Source organism: Oryzias melastigma, linkage group LG22, assembly GCF_002922805.2.
Source record: "Oryzias melastigma strain HK-1 linkage group LG22, ASM292280v2, whole genome shotgun sequence".
Lineage (NCBI taxonomy): Eukaryota > Metazoa > Chordata > Actinopteri > Beloniformes > Adrianichthyidae > Oryzias > Oryzias melastigma.
In genome coordinates, this window is record NC_050533.1 from 7,964,244 (window position 1) to 7,980,312 (window position 16,069).

Consider the following 16,069-nt stretch of genomic DNA (forward strand, 5'->3'; position numbering starts at 1 on the left):
CTCAGAGCATTTTTTTTAACATTTTTTATGCAGAGATTATTTAGCTCTGTAAAAATTAGGCGTTTGTTTGCACGAAATAAATCTGACAAAAAAAGGAAAAAGCACTCTGGATCATTCCAGTTTTCTGAATAATGGCTTGATGTGACGGGGGCGTCTTCAGTGAAGAAACAAAAATGCAGCGTGAGTTTGGGCGGCCCTCACAGAGGTGACTGCGCATGTCATGACCACAGCACTACAAACAGATGAAGCCTGTAGAGTTGCAGTCAGATTTATGAAGTCACAGCTCTGATCAGGGACACACTCCTCTAAAAACCTCCATGCACAAAGGTCCTTTGCTCCTCTGAGGATAGATCCCCAAACTCTGAAACGTTTCCCTGCTTTTAGTACTGTCAGCTGCTGGTGCAGTCAAAACACAGATAAAGGCCAAGCTAACTCTATGGGGAAAAAAAGCACAGAATGATATCATATAAGGGACCCCATATGGTTCATGTCACTGGTGGGAGCAAATATAAGGTTATTTTAATGGTGCTGCTTTAACTGTGCTACACTTTGAGGTTGTCTTACTCAAAACAAAATGTGCAGGAGGAATTTGGTTTCGCATCTTTGAGTCAGTACCCTTAAATTACCCCTTACCCTTTGTGGGGTTCCACCCTGCAGGCCAGACTAATCCCCCATGGATGATTGTGGCAAGACTTGCTAGAATGGCTGCCCCAGCTTGCTGGGGACCATGCAGACCGATGATATTCTGCTGCAGGCCTCCAAGCTGCCCCAGCACCACTTTGATATTCATCTCACACCAAGAGGGAAATGCAAAAGGGAAAAGGAGCAGCACAAGTGTGGAAAGAGCAAACCAGGCTAAAGAGGAAGAGAAGCCTAAAAGAGAGGAAAGCTGATGGATGGAGGTGCTGAGTAAAAATCAAAAACAGACTGTGTTTCACTGTTTTGTCTGTCATGGGACCCTATAGCTGCACAAAACCTCACTCCAACCATGTTGTGTGATTTTCTCCCCTCCCTTCCTTCTCTCCTCAAATGCATGCTTTTTTTTTGCCCAGTGCTCAGTCCAGAGGCAAGCAGTGGGATTCCTGCACAGTGGGGTCCTTATAACTGGGAGCCATGTCTCTTGTTCTCACCTCTTCCCTCTATTTCCTCACCTTTTCATTTTTTCGCCCTATTGATATCCTCTCTTTTTCCGCCTCTGAGCATATGGACAGCTTTTTTTTTTTATTTTTTATGAGAGGGTCTAGTCCACATGAAAGAGCAATGTTGAGCTGGTCAATTTGTTGCTAGTTTACCCAAACCTTCCCTCTCCACCTGCCACAGTGGACTCTCCCAGCAACACAGCCGTTTAACTGAAGTTCTTTGTTGTATTTTTGCCATACATTTGTTTTTCAGCAGTGGTAGTTGGGGTGAAACCTCCAGATTTCTCTGTAGTCAGTTGTTACCAGAGCTTTATAGATATATATGTGTGTGAGTGTATACTGTACAAATATGTATATATGTATACATTATATGTATATATACTGTGTGTGTGTGTGTATATATATTTATATAAATATATATATATATATACACTGCATATATAAAATATATTTATTATATGCATATATACTGTTTGTATATATAGTGTATATACATATAGGTATATATGTATCATATATGTATGTATATTATATATACATATGTATATATAATATACATACATATATGTGTTATATACACATTTTTACAGTCTTTATATATAAATATATAAAAACGCCACTCTCACTCTCACTGGTGGTTCGGGTCCTCTACCAGAACCCCGGGAGCTTGACAGTCCTGCGCAGAATTTTAGCTGTTCACAGCATAGTGCTTTTTTATATATGAAACTGTATATATATATATATATATATATATTTATATAAATGTATATATACACACACACACACACAAATCTGAGCTAGGCAGGTTTTGGCTCCAGATGTGAATCTCTCTGAATATTGATCATGATGAGAGCTAGTTCCCCTTATCCCCGGGGCTGCAGTGGCTGACACACAAAGCTCCCCTCTAAAGCTCATAAACCAGCTTGTACAATTATTTAGATAAAGAGGGCGACAACAGCAGTGTGTGCCTCCCAACCCAGAACCTCCTTTTTGGTTCTCATCCTCCTACTACCACTCCTCCTTTTCCTCTCTCTCATCCAGCGTGAAGATGAAGAAATGTAAAAAGCAGGGGGCAAAATATGTAATTAGACACACATTTCTGAATCCTCCTTAATGTTCATTACTGAATCCAGGGGCAATTACAAGTTCAAAGGGGTTTGAGGGCACCCGCATACCGCATAATCAGTCACAAATTAAGCGCTGCTCATTTGTCATAGCACAGCATGCACACAGAAACACACATGCATGCATATTGTCAGAGTTGAGTCATAGATAGGCTGACAGGCATCAATTTCCAATAAGGCACAAATCTGAGCTACCCCAAGGCGCTGAAGTAGGATGCCCAATCCTCTTATGCTCTGATGCTTTGTTTTCATTAACAACAGCAAACACCAATGACACCCTCACCTCAGCCCCATACTGTACTTTAGCTCATCTTCTTAGAAGTGTCTAGTTTGCACTTTGCAATCACAGCAACCACCTGTCATATTGCCGTCCCCGGTCCGCAGAGTTTTTCTGTCCTCAGCAGTGTGTTCCTCTCCCCACCTGGCCTTGCCTCTGCAGCACGTGACAGTGTGTGTTTCATGTCTGTCCCCTGAGGTGTATCACAGTTACCTCAGGGGCAGGGTCACAATGGCTAATCCTGTCTTCAGGTGGCTGTTTAGCACACTGAGAGGAGAGCTTGCAGAACCGGAGGTGAGCTCCTGTTACAGGACTCCCTGACCAGGGGTCACCTTTGACACTGTTTGAATACACAGAAACATGCACACATGCCCCAGCAGATAGACAACGCTGGCTTCACATGCATGCACTTTGACACATAAGTCTATTGATTCGGCGGGATCACTCTTCATCTCTCCTTCCTTGTCCTTCTTCATATGTCTACTGTACAACTGCTCATCTAGTCTTTCAGTATCGTCTCTAATTCCCAGATCAGTCCGAGTCTTGTTCACATTAGGATTCCCTGATATGATCTCCAAGAAGTTTTGCTCTGGCGACCATGCGTTGCCTGTCCTGACCAGCACCTTTATTGTTTAAGCTGCTCTCATAGAGGAGCACATTCAGGTCTCTGGTGGATTGAATGGGGCCCTATCTTACATGGCTCGGTCTCAGAGTAGTGGGAGAGGGAACTCATTTTTCACTGGAGGAACGACATCCATCTCAGCAGCCAAACGCTGGCTGTTTCATTAAGTAGCCCATCCAGGCAGACAGATGTGTTCACCACACAGCCATGTTTGCCTATGCAAGAACGTGTATTAACCCACAATCCTTTGGGGGAGATTAATAGGCTACCAGCCCCTTTGCATTGATTATCTCCATGCCATTTTCCCCTCCTTTCCTTGGCTGGATATTAAAAACTAATGAAGCCTATTGAAAACTGGAATCGCAAGCTTCTTCACGGATCATTTTAGGTTATTTGGGCTCAAGCAGAGAGGGATCTCTTTAAGACACAGTAAGAGTTGAATTAGGAAAATAAATGCAGAGTGCTGTGTTGAAGAAACTCAAAGAAAAAATGGGAACTAGACTGCAAAATAATGTGTGTTTAAGACAGTAAAATGTAGCCCCGACACTCAGAGCACACACACGGCAGATGTTAGCAATTCCAGAATGGAGTAAAACATTCCCAGTGTCGGAACCATGTCGTAATTGGCATAATGGAAGTGGTAAGTTAAGTAATGGAGCCATCTTCAGTGCTCTGAGTCCAGGACTTCAGCATGGCCTTTGATTTTTGCTAGTTTTGTTGTAGCAGAATGTGTCTGCAACATAAATCCCCTCTCACTTCTACCCTGATGTTATAAAAACTGGGTAATCGTATGTGGTTGGTATGATGTCGCTCAGGAAGGTTTGTGAAGCATTTGGGGGCTCAAGAGTCCTGGGAGGTGAGTGAGCAAAGAGTTAAAAGCGTCCGTGTGATGGGCTCACCTCTGCACCAGGCCTGGTGAAAGGCGGCGGGGTGCTGTCGGGGAAAATGACTTCCTGAGACATTACCATCAATCACCAGACAGGTCAGGCCCTCCAATCCTGCCATGAGGACGGACGAGAGAAGAGGGGGGATGGGGATGAAGAATTAGGTTTGTAAGGATGAAAACAAAAAAGAAGAGTAGCAGGGAGCAGTCTGTCCCTCTTCGTGTCTGACATGTCATACTTTTAATAAAGCGCTCTTCATAAAACGCCTATGCAGGCGTTCACGAATGGCTCTTGCTGGTCAGAGTCCTTTACTCGGCTCAATTGCATCATTAATTATTCCGCAGGCAGTGGTGTAGAAGCAAATCCAGGGAGGGGAAGAGAAAATAGAGAGGAAGCTTGAGTTAGATGGGGAGATTGGGGACAGCTGTCTTACACCTCCAGTTGGTCTCTGTCTCTCTGCTTCTGTAAATGAAGGATGGCGGAGGGGGAGGAGCTTGGGTTACCTCAGTGAGTGGTTGTGTTACATTCCTAGGAAGGGAAGGGGTGGGGTGGGGGGGGTTCAACGAGTTGTTGAAAAGAACACAGACACTTGTCAACAGCATATGAGCCGGGGAGCCATCATGCTTTGCGTTATGCCCATAGGTCAATGACCTTCTGTTGCTCCTAGACGGAGAGTTATAGGGAGCAAAAGAAAGAACAAAACTTAAAGTACATGTCAGTGCTTGTCGGTGGCGTAGGTTAGTCAAAAGTTTCAATAATCTACTCATTCTCTCCTCACCTACTGTGCGTTTCTCTCAATACAAGGAAGACGAGCAGTGGGCAGACTGAGAGAAAGAGAAATCGACGGCCGCTGGCAGTCACGCTAAAATGGCCTATTAGATTTAAGGAGTAAAAGTTCATCAACTTTATTAATGGGAAGATATATAAATGAAGTATGAATTACCTGACTTTTATAGAGTGAAACTGGAGTCCCTTATGATATAATGACTAAGTGAGCTGTTCTGAGCGCTCTGATGAGCAGGCTCCTGCTGCTGCGAAGGGGAGGAGAGACACAGGAGAGAGAAAGACCAAAGTGCTCTGGACCTGTGAGTCCAGTGGCTGGAAGGTTGCCTGACTGTTGCTAACATGCATAGCTGATCTGTTTAGCTCAGAGACAAGAGTGTTTGTGGCTTCCAAGCTTATTCTTAGAATAGCATTAGCTAGTACAGTAAAAATGTGAGCAAGCACAAAAAGGGTCAATCCTGTTTTATTGTTTTTGCTCTTTAATGTTGTTCAGATTCTGGCAGACTTACAATACTATCATAAAAATACATGCGTGCAACAGATGCGTATAGACACGCACAAAAAAAAAAGAACCCGTGCACACGAAAACACACATGCTCCCCACCATCCTGTAATAAGCGGTAAGCTGAGCTAGCTGATGGTCATCCTCCCATGGGGCTGCTGGGCTGCTGCCAACTTCCTGCCTGCTTTGTCAGTGGATAAAGCGCCTAACAAACGAGAGCGCTGTAGCTAGGCAGGCCAGTCGGGTCAAAGGTCACACCGGCCCCCAGGCAGGATTGAGCCTAAGACCACTAAAGGGAAGAATGCACTTAAAGACTGCATGCTATTTACCAAGCTAAAAGCTGCAAAACAGTCTTTTCTCCTATTCAGTTCAAGTATTTTAACTCTTGCCACATGCCAACTGTCCTTTGAGGAACATCAGGAAAGTGAAAGATCCTCCGGGCATTTGTCAGTCCCCACAGGCCTGAGCATTTATCTGCTGTTAGGTGTTGAGCAATGCTAGGAGATATCTCCTTGACTCATACACTCCTGGATGAAAGGCGAGCTCAGAAACTGCATTCACTAAGAAAACAGACAACAGGTAGAGAGGAGGCGATGACTGATCAGGGCTTGGTTGGCTTTGTGCCACTAAACTACTTGTGATCTCGAATGAATGCACCTATGGTTTCTGTCAGTTGCCTTGCTGCCAGCGACATGATCTAAGGTGTTTGTCTGTCATAGACCTAAAAGAGATTCTTTCACAAGCAGAGGATAGAGAAAAGCTGAGCCAACGGAAGGGAAGAGGGAAAATATTGCCTTCTACCCCAGCTGTCCATTAAGACGAGGAGAAAATTTGACATGGCTGACTTGAACACATTTAGCATCATTAGCAAACAGGAAGTGTCCCCTGCAGCTGTTTTTTGGCTGGGGAGGGGGGTTCCTGCCTGCAATGTAATGGACAAATGTTACTCACCATGTTTGCCTTTGATTTTTGACCTGAAAACAAAAATTGACTTTACAAATGTCCTGTGATATTTTCCAAATTGGCTTGACATTCCGTGGTTTGCCTCAGGGTCTTCTTGTTTGTCCTCTGCGAGAGGCTCCACTCTTGTGTCCCCAGACTCGACATCAGAACACACACTGGCCTTTCTGAGTGAGCAGTCTTAAGGAGACATAGGGGTACCCAAAGAGAGAGAGTTGTAAAGAGGTGACGATTGTGTGCTTAAATACTTATTCTCAATAAGTTGGGGCACAATGAAAGGGAGAAGTGGATTCTCTTAGAAAGGGGGACCCGCTAAGTCTGTTGTATGCTTACAAGTGAGCAAGTTTTGATATGAGTTTGAGATCAAACCCACTTTACTTTGTCAAACAAAGTCAAAGAAAGCGTGTGCAGAACACAAAAGGAATAGAGGATAAACCTGGGAAAGGCCCTGTTGGGTAATGCTAAGCATGTTTTCCAAGAGACTTCATCTGACTAGCATACTGTCTGGAGCAGGGATAGGCAACTCCAGGCCTCGAGGGCCACAGTGTCTGCCTGATTTCCAGATATCCAAGCCCTACTCATGACTGTTTACCTGGTTCAGGCGTGTCCAGTCAATTAGAACATGCCAGAGCAGGGTTATGTTAGAGAACCTCGAGACCTGGAGTTGTCTATTCCTGGTCTGGAGTGTGCCTTACCTTCACCTGACTGTAACTGGGTAAGCTCCAGCAACTCTGAACAGGTATAAGCAGTTAGATGAATGGATAAACCAATTCATCTCCATTGTAAAGTCCCACTCCAGTCATCTTTTTTAAAAGTGTTTCCAGTAATCTTTTTTGGCCAAATAAAAAAAAAAATGTAGTTCATCAGAAATTTGTCTCTGAATTGTGGATGGGACCATTGGTGCAGAGTACGCCTGCCCTAACTTCCCATCATCCCTTTTTACATGCTTTCCTGCTACCTTATATATCCTCACATTCCTCAACCAAAAGATTAGCAGTGCAAACATTCTTTTGCATGGAATATAAGTGAAGCTATCCAGTTTTGAGACGAGGAAAATAGATTCATGGGAATGGAGCAGAGCAGAGAGCGTCAGGTTTTTTTCAAATGGCTTTTTTTTTCTTGAATAACTTGAATAAAGAAACACTCAGAAATGCAATTTTAAGCTTAATTTCCCCCCTATAATGAGAAAAGTACCAAAAGAACGCAATTTTCATTAGAGTAGCTCACTAATTACATTTTTGTTTTTATGTTGCTAAAAGTCTATTTAAAAATTATCAAAAAAGGATTTTAGATTTTGTTAAACCATATCACAAACTTTGTCAGAGGTATGCTCAGATCCCATTCCTGCTTTTATTTTTTACAATGTGTACATACATCATTAAACCTGCACAAATGTTTATTTAGAAGCTTACAACACATTAGTCCCTGTATGTTTGACTTTATGGCTGGCAATGGTAAGTGTTATGGGTATGAGGAAAAGTGACAAGCCCAACAGGCTTTTCATAATCTGATTATAGATCTTAAAGGGGTTTGAGAAGGTGGGACACTAATTACTTCTCACTTCCTAGACACAACATCACAGATATTGGAAAAACAGTGGAGTCATTTAAAAGAACAAGGACTTTTTTGTGAGACAGTCAACTCTTTTAAATGTGTTAAAACGCCATAGTCAAAATAGTTTCTGGGACATTTGTGCCTTGGCTCGGCTATGCTCATTCCAATAAGATGTTTTAAAGATGTCCTAAAGTCAGCAGTGAGTGAGCTCGCGTGTTGACATTAGAGAAGCCGGAGAGAAGAGCAGAAAAGAGCTGGGTGCCTCTGAGCAGGCCGTTACCACAACAAAGCCAACAGACTGGTCTGTAAAACCAGGCCAAATTCCTGCCCTCTGAAATCTTTAGCGGAAACTTTGAAAAAAAAAAAGGGGAGGAGGAGATGAGCAGAGGGGGAAAAAGAAGAGATGGAATGAGGAGGATAGGAGATGAGGGCAGATGGTTAAGCGGAGGCGGAGGCAATGCTTCTGAGGCTCGGAGCGTACAGACGGATCAAACGAGAAGGAGAGAAAGTGAAAAGGAGTCACCCCCTGTGATGATATCAGGATTGTGTTCGTCCTCCTGAAAGGAGAGGAGCAGCTATGTTGCTGAAAAAGAACCTGAGAACTTGATCTGACGATTAAATCACAAGCACATCACTTCAGCTGCAGGCTCCGAGTGGGACACACACAGTTTACAGATGCTCCAACAGTAAACTGCAGTTGCAGACTTTTACATATTTCTGTTGGGATCATAGTCGTGGTTTTTCCAGCTCTCCTTTCATTTTTGGATTAAGGTTTTATCTTTAATTGTGTGAATGCTTTGGAAATGGTTCAAATCCTTCAAAAACTATTTGCAGTTTCAAACTTTTGAACTCCAATATATACTTTCAGCTAGTTACCGCTCAAACTTTAAAATGTTCAGCTATTACTCAGTTTTTTAGGCAAATTTGGAATTTAGCTTTCAATTTACCAACATGATAGCTCTTTTTGACTAATTTAGACATTTTACTAGTTTTTAGGCCAATTTGCAGTTTAGCTAAGATTTTAGGATTATGCTAGCTGTTTCGACAAAATTTGACTTTTCAAAAAATGTTTAGATAAATTTGGAGTTTTGATCACATTTTAGTATTATTCTAGCTGTTTTGTTAAAATTAGACTGTTTTAAAGTTTTTTAGGCAAATTTGGAGTTTAGCTTTCAATCTAGCAACATGCTAGCAGTTTTTGAATAATTTAGACAATTTTCTAGTTTTTAGGGTAGTTTGGAGTTTAGCTAATATTTTAGCATTATGCTAGCTATATTGTCAAAATTAGACTTTTCTAAAGTTCTTTGGGCAAATTTAGATTTTAGCTAATATTTTAGCATGCTAGCTCTTTAGGCAAATCAGATATTTTTTCAAGTTCTTTAGGCAAATTTGGAGTTAAGCTATTTTTATGCATTATGCTACGTGTTTTGGCAAATACAGAACATTTTCAGTTTTTTGTAATTTGGCATTTAGCTCATTTTTTGGCAAACTTTCAGCTCAAGTGTATTCAGCTATTGGCTTGAGCATTTAGGGCTTTCAGTTTCATCATTTTCAGCTAGCTAACAGCATTCACACGTGCATTGTCGCAGGTAATGCTATATATCTAGTTCCATTATGTGTTTGGAAACGTTCCTGTAAAACATCTCTTAGTTTCTGTAGATCAATTGCTAAGTCTGACGGCAGATTGGGATCTTTTGGGAGTGATTGCTATTTAGCCTCACGGAGCTCGCTACAATCAGATGCATATCCTCCGGGGCTCCTTCCTCACCTTCTTCCTCGGGTCCTCCCTCCTTCTGACTCCCCTCACCCTCTTTACTTTCTGTAGCTTGGCAAGAAAGCGGGGCAGTTATGCCATAGAGCCTCTCTACAACCTTGCAGTGTCTCCAGTGAACATAAATTAATGGTGTAGAGCAAACAGGCTGTTGGCTGGGATCCAGGAACTGGCTACAGGAGCCCAGCCAGCGATTGTTGTGGGGGGCCGTGGCAGCAACAGCGGTAGTAGTACTGATGCACTGCCAACCAGCCTACTAGCCAGCCAGCCAGCCAGAGAAGCAGGCAGACAGACTGGGGGCCCTTTCGCTCTATAATAGATGCCGCGAGCCTCGCCAGTACGTCTTGTATTTGCAATCATCACCGTTTTACTGTCAGAGGGCAGTCCACCGAGAGCCTTTACTTTGTGTGGAAGCTTTTGAGTTTGGAGTGGGTGAGACAGATGTGTAGTGGTATGTTCTGAATGCAGATTGTACGAGGTGTAGATGTGAGCGCACTTTCATTTGCTGTTATCAGCGGCTGGCATGCGGTGCGTGCGGTTTGCCGTTTGGCATCATGTGAGTTCTGTTTATAAGTTGGCTGTGCGTGTTTGTGTGTGTTTGAAAAAGAAAAAAGGAGAGAAGCAGGCTTGAATCACTGAGTCATTGAGTCAGTTAGCATTCTTGCCTGTTTTCAGCCTGTTGTCAGGAAGCTGTGTAGTTCCCAGTAAAATAAAACAAAAACACATAAAATCCTATAGTACCTCCCATCTATAGTAGTCAATAGAATATAGAGTAGGGTTTGAACATAATGTTTATCCGGAGATCGGAAGAGCATTTAAGGCTCTTTTAATAGTTTTGATGCATCAAAACCTAGACGTGGTGCCCTAAAGTTGATATTTGTTAACTATTAAATCAGAGATTCTGTATTGGATCTTTTTCAAAAAATTGAAACTCGTCTTTTCTCCATTTAATATTTCTAAATCTGTCATAATCTGCCAAAAACGCCCGATAGCGCCGCTGATCGATTAGGAAAAATTGCATGTTGATTTACTTGTCATATCAGTCTGATCGATGAGCGTTCAATCCCACTGTCATTTGTCAAAGGAGCCAATTGTAAAGTTATTAACAGCAGCAACTTCATATTTAAAATGTGCCAATCTTACCCAAGCTCAAATCAGAATCCATATTAAAATGTCATTCCTTTATTTGATTATGCTTCCATTTGACAGTTAATATTATCATCATACTTCAGTCACTTTGATTAAAAACAAACACGATCCCAATCAATGTGTGACAGGCATTTATGAAAGGAAAGACTGGGAGCGATTTTTTTTTTTCTTTCCAAGATTAGATGCAGAAATAGTTTTAACAACAAACTAGAAGGCAGAACTTTAGTTTTGTTTGATACGCTTTAATGAATATTTGCTTTCAACAGTATAGATGCATCAGGGGTCAAATCACAGTCTTTGCGTTGCCATGGTGCTGGGGGGTAAACAGCCAATGGCCTGTGATTTCCTGGGAGTCATTAGCATGGAATAGGTTTGCAAGCCACTGCAACCTTATGACCTGGCTCTATAACTCATGTCCCGCTCTGATGATGTAATTAATCAGTGCGGTCCACCAACGAAGGGTTCAATGCGAGAGAGCAAGAAAGCATCAGAGCCGGAGAAGTGGGGGCAGCGCAGATCAGCCCGGATAATGATCAGGCTGTGGGATTTGATGACGGCAGCAAATGGGCATTCGCCGACTACAAAAGTGATATACAGCACATATAACCGAAGCTTGAATGAGAATAGTGAATGCGGGCGAAAAGTGTGGGTTGAAGTAGGAATGAAACCAAGCGAAACGACAAGCTGGGTTTAGGAGGGGGGTTTACAGACCTAACACAGCAGATGACAGAGCTAACTCCGTGTTTAATGCTCAACAACCACAGAGGCTATTACATCCAGAACTATCGGAGAGCGCGGAGCACATTAAACCCTGTAATTTAGCCAGCAGGTGGTCACATACACAAACACGCACTCGATCCCTGATTAATGTCAAAGCAGGATCCACCTGCATGTGTTTGTTTCAGTGTTTGGCTGAGCTCTCCCGGATGAAATGGTAGAAAGTGGACATGTGTACATTTAATTAGTGCAGCCATTAGGCTGCAGCATAATTAACAGAGGTGTTTCGATCAAAAAGAGGCGACAACAAATTGAAACTTCTCTTTTCTGCCTGTAATTGTGTGAATGATCAGTAAGCATTCTCACTATAGTGATTCTCCTGCTACTTTCCGTATGTTTTTTGGCACCTAAAAACTCAATCACACTCAACATTCAGCTTGTTAAGGACATAATTTATTGTATTTTTGATATTCATAAACCTTTATAGTTTTCGAAATATTGAACAAAATATGCCAGATAGGAAATGAATGAAATTTTAAGAAGATTAGCAACAAACTTTAAATATATTCATGAGCCATTGTTTTATCTTTTATGGTAATTTTTAAAAACATTTGGAGATTAACAAATATTTTATACCTATTTTATAGCTATTTACACCTAGCTTTTTTGGCTAATTTGGCATCTATTGAGGTTTTTTTGGTAATTTGGAGTTTAGCTAATATTTTAGCAACATGATTACATTTCTTTTGGCTAATTTGTTATCTACTGAGGTTTTTTTGTGGCTAATTTAGAGTTTAGCTTCTATTTTAGCAACATGCTAACATTTTTGGCTAATTTGTTATCTACTGAGGTTCTATAGGTTAATTTAGAGTTCAGCTTCTGTTCAAGCAACAGGCTAACGTTTTTGACTAGTTTATTGACGAATTTTAGGCTATTTTGGATTTTAGCTAGTATTTAAGCAACAAGCAAGCTTTTTAGGCTATTTCGACCTCTATTAAAGTTTTTTTTTTAGTTTAATTCATATTTAAGTAAGTGCATGTTTTTTTTGCAAAATTGGCAAGTATTAGAGAATTTTAAGAAAATTTACTACAATTTTTTTTCCAGAAATTTAAGTCAACTTCAGCGTTCTCAGTTCTTTAACAAAATTTCCAGTCTTTTAGTAAATTTAACATTCTGCAAATAGCTTTTGCATTTTCATCAATTAAAGTAAACTTAATTGAATTTTCAGCAAAAAGCTTCAGGATCTTCAGTGACTACTTTCAGTAAAATGCATTCACACTTGTATTATCGCAGGTAATGCAACTTTTCTAGTTATTTATAGACTTTTTCCATTTTGTGGTCAATCTTCTGTTAAGGATATTGACCTAGTTGTGTTTTTTCTTAACATATTGAGTGGATCCAAAGCTATTGTGGAGATTATCAATACCATCTTTGTCCCTCCACTGTTTCATCAATTAAACAACCATGTCGGACTCTCCCAAGGGTCATAACTGCTATGGGTAGAAAATACATCATCTTTTTTGCTTGAAACGTTGACCATTTTTTAAAAATGTTTTCCATTTAGTTATCAGTCTATAAATTAAAAACATATTTTTGCTGGGACAGTTAACATGAGGAGGTCATTCAGAGTATAGTCTTTCTCGAATTTCAGGGCTGTTGCAGGCTTGCAACCACCATGTTGGCTTGCTTCTCATGTGTCTCAGAAGTGTGTGTCTCAATTGCAATCATTAACCCTTTTCTGTAGCTGAGATTTCAGAGCCCCATGCTTAAGGGAAAGTGGCCACAACATAAAGTCTGGGTGGGTGGCCTGAAGTTTTAGCCATAAAAAGCGTGCATCTGCGTTGGAGTGGGCGGGGAAGGAAGAAGTCAGAAAGAGGAGGAACCACAGAAAGTTACGCACAACATTCGTGGAGTTTTGTTTTTATGTTGGGATGAAAAAGAAATAGAATATAGTGAATAAGCAAGAAGTGAGCACACATGAGCTGAACAAAATGGGATTTTTTTCCAAGTCTCTGTGGTCAAAGTAAATCCCCTTACTCAGGGGTTTTGTGTGCGAGGGGGGCTTAAACATCCCCACTCTCCTTGATGAGACATCTTTCTTGTTTGCTCAAACCATTCATTACGTGGAGGCTGGTGGACGAGCTGTGCCGCTGGCCGACGTATTTATCACCCGGCTAAAGCGTTCTCTGGCTGACAGCCGCCGATTGATGACCAGTTCTTGGCCTGTTAGGACGAGGAAGCTTTAATTCCATGTAAATGACCCACTCCCAATTCCAATCTGGGCCGGCTGAATCCCTTTGTTTCCATCTATATAAACGTCCATAGGTTTTGTACGTTGAAAAACACACTGTTATATTTTTATGTTGCCAGAAACTCAAAAAGATTCCCTCGCCGGATGAAAAAGATTGCAATCTTATGCATAAACAACAAGCAGATGCAGATATTTATGGTATTTTCTGCAGTCGTTTTGCTCACCAAGTCTTTTCTTAAGCAACTTTACGGCCCCTGCCATTTGTGCACCCAAAGTCACAATAACTCTGTCTATGCTTGCCAAGGAAATGTCAGCACCTGGCAATCACAAAATGTATTTCTGTGCAAGAGTTATCGTCTTTCCTTTGGTAATAATTTTAGCATATTAAAAGGCACTGCGTACACAAGTACAAATCAGATTAATCCCTCTCTGCAGCAGGGACTCATTATTTGTCCAATCCAAGTGTTGTTTGTTATTAATTGAGCACATTCCACAAATGCTTCTTTTCATCTCTCCTTTAATTAAAACATTTAAACAGGCAGGGATACCTGAAAGGAGAAATTGCCTCCTCTCCGCTGATACAAATTCTCGCTTACATCAATTATTTTTGCGGCAAATGAGAAAATGCTTCTTGAGCAACTATTATCATTTCATTTTAAAATTGGATTCAATTAGCATGAGGCAGGCTAGAATTACAGTTTGCTTTCTTGATGAGTTGAGGCTGAAATGTATTTTTTTAATAAAAAAAAGGTATTGTCCTACTTTGAGATTTGAAACTCTCGCATTAAAAGAATGAATTTTGGCATTGATTTCTTACAGTCCATGCTTTCGTACAGGTGTAAGTCTGCCTGCATCCCTTCTGTTTGGAGTGGCTGAATGAAACGCATAGTGTCTCGTTTGTTTCGTTTGCGTGCGCTCCGACTCCTAATCTGGCCCTTAAAGACATCTGTCACCAGCGATCACTGTTGTTTTGTCATGCTTCATAGCAGGCCCAGGGGGAGCGAGAAAGCCCAAGGTCTGCCATTTATATCAGCCGATGTTCTTAAGATTGGACCTGACACAAATAGTATCACTGCAGAATTCGTTGAAGAATTACATTTTCAGGTAGAAAATCTTGGCAAAGCTGCGGAAGAGATTTCACGGGGTCCCTTTCTTGTAGCATTAGTCTGGATCCAGTCGCTCTCGGTGAAAGAGCCGCAACCAGGAGACGTGACAGAGAGTCAAGGAAAGATTAATGCATTCACAGCAAACCTGCACCCACTCATGTTGTTCCCTGCTATTTAAAACGATTCCGCAACACCAAGCTTTGTGTGTGTCAGGCCGCCTAAAAAGTCTTGTTTGTCGACGTGTGCGCCGAAAAGTGGCTCTTTATTCTTCCTCCGCTGTATGTAATCACTATAAATGCAGAACGCATAGACTGCATTTTCTTTGTGCACAGACGGGCTGAAGATAGGGAATAGGGACAGGGTATTATCACAGATGAGAGCTTTGACAAACTTGTTTGGCCAGCTCTGACAAGTTTAGCTCTGAATTTAGTGTGTGAAAGGGCAGACACGTGTATGCATTGAATATCCATACTGTGCGAGGGAGAGGCAGGGTTGGGTGGAGGTCACAAGAAGGCGCAGGTTTGGGTTACACAATGCAACAAATACAGACGCATATTGAATACATAGAGAAACAGCCAGAAACCTGACTCAGATCATGTGCTGCCTTCTTGCCGTTTCTCTTTGAGTGTCAATGTTTCTGTGATTCTAGTGCCTCGTTTCCACTGAGCGGTGCGGACCAGACCAGTACCCTCTTGGGCGGTTTAGAATGTGAGCGTTGCTATTGAGCGTAGGACCATCAAAAGGCATCCGGGGTGTAGATTGATGACGCAGCTATGCAGGACTACAGTGAAAGTGACTGTAGGATCAGCTGACTCAGGAATGGACAGAAAATTAAATGATAACAGCGGAGGATAATTATAATCTGGAGGAGATGTTTCTTACTCTCACAGTCTATTGTTCTGAATTAAAAAGGAAAAAAAACTCTTTTTGTTGAGGAATACTCCAGTGTTCTTCAACTTATGTTTTACAAGACATGATCGGAAGAGTTTTTGATAAGAATGGATCTGTAACGGACATTCTTCGGCCACGGGGGCCAGATGACCCTAACCCCCGTGAATAAGGGTAAATACTGTATGTAAAGGATTTATTCTTAAGATTGTGAGGGTGGAGGAGAAGAATACATACGAAAAGAGGGCAAAACTTTTGCGAAGTCGGGAAAAAGCGCTTGTCGGACGCTTCCTGTTGTTGTAAAACCTTTCCACCAATCAATGGGTTACATTGTGTGATGAC

At 41.6% G+C, this 16,069-nt stretch overlaps 1 protein-coding gene across 8 annotated transcripts in view; it reads left to right on the forward strand.

The window, feature by feature from the left end:
* Positions 1 to 16,069, forward strand: part of meis2a (Meis homeobox 2a) — a 91,544-nt gene that overhangs the window by 42,968 nt on the left and 32,507 nt on the right. The gene's annotated exons all lie outside the window — the stretch shown is intronic.